The sequence below is a fragment of the Argentina silus genome, assembly GCF_951799395.1.
Source record: "Argentina silus genome assembly, chromosome: 7".
NCBI lineage: Eukaryota > Metazoa > Chordata > Actinopteri > Argentiniformes > Argentinidae > Argentina > Argentina silus.
In genome coordinates, this window is record NC_139661.1 from 18,233,509 (window position 1) to 18,241,069 (window position 7,561).

Here is a 7,561-nt window from a genome sequence, read left to right on the forward strand (position 1 = left end):
CCAACATCTTGTGGAATCACTGCTTGAGGCTTGATTGAGGCTGTTTTGAGAGCAAAGGGAGGCCCTACCCAGTATTAGTATAGTGTTCTAATAAAGGGAGGCCCTACCCAGTATTAGTATAGTGTTCCTAATTACGTGTTTAGCCAGCCACATCATGTCTACACCCAATCAATACATTCCACTACATCTCAGCTAGGATGCCATATAAATACAAATATACATTACTGCTGGGCTGTCACCATCAGTCAGTGAAACCTTTTCTGTTCTGTTCTGGTCAATGCGTCTGATATGGATCACAAAGCTCACAGCATCACACAGTACAGTTCAATCTACACATTTACGAGGTGAAACAGAAGATTCCATGGCATTTAAGTTTAGAATATGATTATAGTGGGATAAATCATGAAATGTTGTCATGATATCAGATATATGTACCGGAGGTAGAAATGGGAACACAGACAGTGTAATGCATCCTCTGATTTCTGCCTCAACCAGCCTCCCGTGCGGACTCTTTATCCCGTACTGTCTAACCCTAACCCTAAAACAAGATCTCCAGCATCAAGTTGACCTGTCAATGGGAGGGTTGGAACTTGATGGAATGTGTATACAGTAAGTATACTGTACGTTCTGCACATATTCTGTCCAACATTTTCCTCCTCTGCTGATTCCAGCAAAAGGGAGGACAATTCTGTGGTGTGCGCAGATGTTTGTTATTCTTTTTTCGTAATATAATTTAGTTGAAAAGAAAGGGTGCGCTGACAATCAATAGCAGGTCAGCCAATGATGGATGGTGGCGCGATTACTAATTTCGCCCCAAGACAAATGACTCCTGTGTGCCGGGCCCTTAAAGCTGAAGAATGCAGGGGGGGGAATGGCAGGCAGGCTACAGGGCCTCAGATCTCAATCGAGTTCCCTATTCACACGCCCATTCATCTCCATTTCCTCTGCATTCTTCTTCTTCTATTGTCTTTTACTCTCTCTCTCTCTGTGGGTAGAGTAATGAATGTTGTCATATTCACACAAGGGGAATTCCCAGTGTTAGCCTAAGGTACTGTAAAGTACTGAACACAGAGTGCACTATTACATAAGCAGTGCTGCTTACTCATATACTTTCAAGTCAGGTGGCAAAGAGTTGGGTCAGTTTGTTTTTTGTTTATTTCACAATAAGATTGCATGATTGGCAAACGTTACACCTGTAATACAACGTCATCTGGCAGGTATAGAACGTGTGATACAATACCCATTTAAAGGGTATTGCATCACTCGATTTCAAGGTTCAGCATAATCAGGTCAGGTTTAGCATAATAAGGATGTAATAACACTTAATAATGGAATAATAACACAATGGAATAGGAATGCAAAAGATGATCCGCATTGGCCACCTTGTGTGATCAATGCATGTCTATGGATGATGAAGGAGAGGGTCTGGCAGGGAGAGAGAGGGTCACAGTGAGCGCATGGGATGTGTCCAACTTTCGGGGCCCCTCAGCGCTCAGATGAACTCATTAGAAGTTAATTAATCACAGATATCGATCTGTTTCCACTTTCCCTGTGCAGGGCTCAGTAGAATCAGGGGCTCGGGTTCTGCATAGACGGCTCTAAGTGCTGATATCCCCCGTCCTCCTGCCTCCCTGGCCTGGCCGCGGTATCTGTCCTGGCGCCATCCTACGCTCCACTGTAGCCTGAGCTCCTTCCCTGCTAAAGACATGGGATGGGATTATACACTGGGATGAAGTCTGTTAGGCTGGGGAGGGGGGGCTTGATAAGCATGCCACCAGACTACACGTTCAACTTGTCAGTTCAACACATTGGGAAAGGATTTTTAGTTGTCACGGTACTGTATATCACTGACTTGTTTGATAATGGACTTTTTTTAATTTATTTTTTTAAATATGTGTTAATTGATAGTGTCTTGTTAATTGGTATTTCTGTCAGAAATTATTAGTATTTCTGTCAGGAATTATTTGATAGCGATGAAGTGTGTCGAGTGCAAAATGCCACTCTTCCATATACTGTAGGTGTTATAAGGTGCATTTACAGAGTTGTATGGTGGTGTTTGGGTTGTATAGAATCAGTTTCAGACCGAGGAATTGCTTTTGTCGGATGCCTGACCTCTCCTCAACTCAATTCCCCCTAGAGATTTGTCACGTCTGCGCAGACTGCAAATAGTTTGGGGTTTAGGGAGAACTCAATGAGGCCTCTCTCACACACACACACCGGAGCATGACGTTATTAAACAGTCATATTAACACTAAATGTAATCCCTCGTCTTGGACAGCTGGCGTAGGTGAGGGTCATCTCCCAGACTGTAAATAAATACAACAAATCTCAACGACCTTTTTATGGCATCCATTTGTTTTGTAGCCTGGCCAAGAGAGACACAATCTTTTTTTTGCTGACTGTCTGTCGCAGGGGAGGCTGATGGAGCTAGAAATCAGAGGAAGGACTCATTGTAATGCATGGAATGGAATGAGGAATGAGGAATGATTCACACGTGTTCAATATCATTCCTCATTGCATTCCATGAAATACACTGAGCCCGTCCTCAGATTTCTACCTCCACCAGCCTCCACCAGCCTCCCCTGCAGCGTTGCTCTAGGGTACACTGGCAGTCTGGGATAGAAGTGTGTTCCCTTCTCTCGAGAGTGGGTGGTTGTGGCTGGAAATAGAAAGGTCGCTGTAGCATCCTAAGAGCCCATATTGCTGACTGTTGTCATTTTATCTGTAGCACCGAAGGGAACATCACAGAACTCTCTCTGCTTTTTTGGGGTGAGGCTATACATAATTAACTGTTTAGCTGGATCAGTGTACAGTTGACGCCTTGTGAGTTGTGAGCTGATTGTAATCTCACTGAAGTCGTGTAAGCCAAATTGATATTTTCGGGACAGGAGTCCAACAGATGGTTTGAATCTGTGTTTAAAAGGACTGCGGTGGTGGATGATTACCACAGATGGATGTTTCAAACAAGCATGATTCAATATTAGCTTCACAGCGCATCTCTACTATCTGACTTAGTGGAGTGTTAAAGGAGGATAACACAGACGTACATGAAACGTTGTTTACGGCCAAATATAGTATGATTTGAATGAATTCCAATGTATTCCTCTCGGTTAATCCTAATTGCTTGAATTCATGCAGCAACATGCAGTACATTGTACTGGTGCAGAACTAATTAATATGACCTTCAATGGGTGGTTCCACATGGTAGCGTTTATTTTTCCCTCCTAGGAGCTTCCGTAGAGGACCCCATCACCATAGCAGGCCTACAGACCTCTGTGACACATGCTAATCCTTTGTCTCGATTACGCTACATCCTGGATCACTAGGTTTGACCTCTGATGACAGCTCTTACCAATGTCATTAAAAATGGCCATGTTGCACTGGGCACTGGCAGCACAGCCGACCTGTGTATCCCCTCGCTCTCCCTCTCATTGCCTCAGTCATCCCCTCTAACCGTTACGGATGAAAGGATGAATCCACTGCCGGAGGTAGCCATGGGTGACTGGCCTGCGTGCCAAGGGTGACCGGACAGCGCCATTTTCCTGGGTCTAAATAGCCAATTAACTGAGACCAGGGAAGCACGGCAAAGAGCCTATTAGTAATTAGCCATTGACATTTGCCTCCTCCGTATGAAATAGGACGTCAGGATCGCTGTCCACATGGCTAGATCAATGACTGATTCATGTGACTTTTCACTGTCTCTCTGTGGGATATCTGATCAGAAAATTAATATGTTACCGTGTAAGGAAAGCAGTGAAGCTGTGCTTGTGGATGATCCCTGGAAGTTCATTTGGGCGGTACACTGCAGTACGGTCCCTGTACTGTGTGAGATAATGAATGGAAGTCACTCAAAGGGCATAATTAGATATTTGCTGGGTTTTGACAAGCTGGAGACAACCATTGTCCCAATTATGTTAATGAGGTTCCTTATTGAAAATAAGGCAGGCCAACCCATAGTCAAGGTGAACCTTATTCAGAGTAATAGCATTGGAGAATACGAATGGAGAATGATATTTGTGCTTGTGTAATAAAGAATCCTTCACAGCCTCTCCCTCTCATCTTGTGTGGGTGGAATCCCAATGCATCTCACTATGTCAATTACGGCCGTATGCGATGATTGATTTGATTTAATTTGAATCCATGGTACTTACTGTGTAATAAGAAATGTCCTTGACTAGCGAACCAGGTAACACTCAAATACTCAAAAGGTAAGATTCCAACACTACCGACATTTTCACTATTCTTTAGAACTAAGATTTCAGAACCCTGTCTTGAGAAACAGCTTTAAGGTAGCAGTTAAAAACGATGAGCTCTAATTGTAATTAGTTGTACCTCTGAGGGCTTTGTTGTGTTTTTTTTTTACCCTCGATCATTTTTAATGCATGTACTAATAGTCTCTGACTGGAGCAGGTTAGTACTTTTAATTTCAAAATAACATCAATCAATGAATCAATCAAACACGTGTGTTTGATACCATTCCTGCTTCCATTCCATGCATTGCAATGAGCCGTCCTCCGATTTCTACCTCCACCAGCCTCCCTTGCTGAGAACAGTGCTGATTATTTGGGGCCTGTACAGAACCTGACACCCAAGGAGCGAGTTCCTGTTGCTCTCTACCAGTGTGGGACCAGCAACTGGATCCTAGTCCCTTTAGCTCTAATGCAATAATAATGGCAGCTTTAGCTAAGAGCTAACCTGCGTTAGCTACGACGGCCCAGACACGAGAGCTCTTACAGCACAGGAAGGGATGTGATTACCGCCACCACTCTGGCTGGGCGTGAACCAATGAGCCTGTTTTCGTGTGTCAGGGCCTGTCACCCCAAGATGGACGTGGTGGTGTAACTCTACCTCTCACCAGTGGCGTCAACAGCCTCCCTCTGACCTAGATACATGCCGCGGGTACAATAACAGGAGAGAGGATATGGTGGCATTAAGAGCAAGCTGGGCAATTTGAGCAGAGAGCCCTGGGGGTGTAGTGCTTACGTTCCCTCAAATCACCCAGAACAATCGCCACTTGCATTATTAGGAAATTGTTTTTGCGAGCAGCAACTCCTGTCTCGCAAATACCTCTACTGCTGTTTGTTCTGTTTTGTGAAGAAGCTGCAGTGATATTGCTTTTCAACTGAGGTACTCTATTGTACAATCCTACAGTACATTTATGTGTCCTTAATATTACAGTTATATTTAATAAATACAGTTAATCTTATTTTTAGTAACAGGTGTAACATTAATAGTGTGCTGATTTGATTGAACCAGTGGCTATTTCTGCAGAAACTGTCCCAATGGATCCAATTACTTTGATTGGCAGACTAATAACAGTCGGTAAAATAATAACGATAAAATGGTCATTAGCAGAAGGCGGCTCTGAAAATATCAAAGATTAGGTCAATGCCGTCCAGATACTGTATTCAAATGGACCCCATAGTGCTCTCAACCACTGTGGCTTACATAAACCATGTTGTCCATCTCCAAAGATGTACATGTCGATAGTGTGTAAATGTGTAAATGTTAAACTACATCAAAGCATCTCGCTCCAAGGCAGCACTTGTAATTCTAACCAACAACAAGCTGTTATTTCCTTAACCACTGTACTTTACTTGTCTTTATTGGATTTATTTGACAGGTATAATGCACACAAATTGATTTGAAGCCTAGTTTCTCTCTTCTATTCAGAGTAAAGTTGATTCTGTACTTGTTCAGAGCTGCAGGCACTGCAGGTCCATTCACGAACAGACACAAACTATTGCCACCATGAACAGAAGAAAGATAGGGAAGGAGGAGGGGGGTGTGATGCGGGAAAGTAGAGGCGGGTATTCAAAATGTCAACAACCAGAGCCTCATCTGTAAAACAGCAAGGTGGCATTTACCTGACAGCATGCCAGAGAGAGAATAGAGCCTTTGCCTCTCTCTGAATTTCCACCTCTCCTATTCCGCCTCGCCTCTTCCCCCCACCTCTTCTTCTCTTTCTTGCCCTTTCTGCCTTTCCAGCTTTCTCTTTCTCCTGACTATTTTTCTCTCTCTCTCTCTCTCTCTCTCTCTCTCTCTCTCTCTCTCTCTTTCCTTCCCTTGTCTGCCCCTCAGGCAAGGGCGCTGTCTTGTGCAAGGCGTACGTCTGATAAATGAAGAGGCCATCTGCATTAGCTGCATAGGGGCCTGGGCGAACACGGGGGGCTAAATTACCACCATTGATTGTGCAGCTTCGACGCTCTGACAAAGGCGATGATCAGTCGTCTTGTTAAAAGAAGATTATCGGCCTGTTTATATCTTGTTACACCTATAAAGATTTATTCTTCCTCCTTTTCTCTCCAGTCTAACACATTAACCATTTTTCTACCCTAATTTGTAATCGTAATCTATCTCTCTCTCTCTCTCTCACTCTCTTTCTCTCTCTCTCTCTCACTCTCTCTCTCTCTCTCTCTCTCTCTCTCTCTCTCAACACCACAGTCTTCAAAAACCACTCATGATAGTACTCACATGTTACTGCAAGAGGAGAATGTTTACCTCAGTGTTGTTTACTCCACCTCCAACGGCCTAGAAATCAGGTTGATTCACTTCAATAGAGCAGGCATTGATCTATGAAATAGCTCATGCATTCTAAGATTAATGACATACAGTACTGTAAAACATGTCCAACCATCATAGTACTGTAACAATGACCAGGCCCTGATGTAAATGTAATGGTGCTGACATCCATGGATTTGTTTCTATCTTTGTTTCTTACCCTTCATACTATCTGTGTCATTTACTAATGAAACTGTGGAATTGATTTTGTTTATGCAGCCTAGTTTCCATGGGAGTGGTATTCAGTTGATAGAGGGGGAGATATTGCTAATGGCAAATCCTAGCCAAATCCTACCCAACCTCCCGGCATAGAGCCCATTTACCTCCCTCCTCAAGCTCTTTGTCCCAGAACAAATGACAAATGAAGCCCAAGGCAAAAATGGAGCACCACCATGAAGACAAATCTTGTGCTGGAGTGAGAGTGACTCGGCTCCATCTAATTACGACCAATGGAGGTTAATCCCTGCTCTCTCTGTCTCTCTCTGTCTCTCTCTGTCTCTCTCTGTGTCTCTCTGTCTCTCTGTGTGTGTGTGTGTGTCTCTCTCTCTCTCTCTCTCTCTCTCTCTCTCTCTCTCTCTCTCTCTCTCTCTCTCTCTCTCTCTCTCTCTGACCAAGTGTAGAGCGCTACAGTAGCTAGCATCGATCACGTTAGACAATGGATATACTGGATGTCCAGTCCACCTTCTATGCCCCCCCCCCCCCTCACCCCCACTCCCCTCTTTCTGGTTTTTAATCCTAATATCCAGTTAGGCCTCATCCATCTGTATCACAGCATGCTCTGCTATATTCTATCAGAGGCGATTATGAGCAAAAAAGCACCATTATATAAACACCTATCACAGGGGATTATTATCAGATCTTTGTGAACCACTGAATTGTCATGGCCTACATAGTGATCTAAGTGTGACTGTATTTCTACTCTTGTGTTGATGTTCACCACCTTAGATGTATTTGTTGCTCTCTCTCCACAAGCTCATTTAGCTCGACTGAAGTACGACAA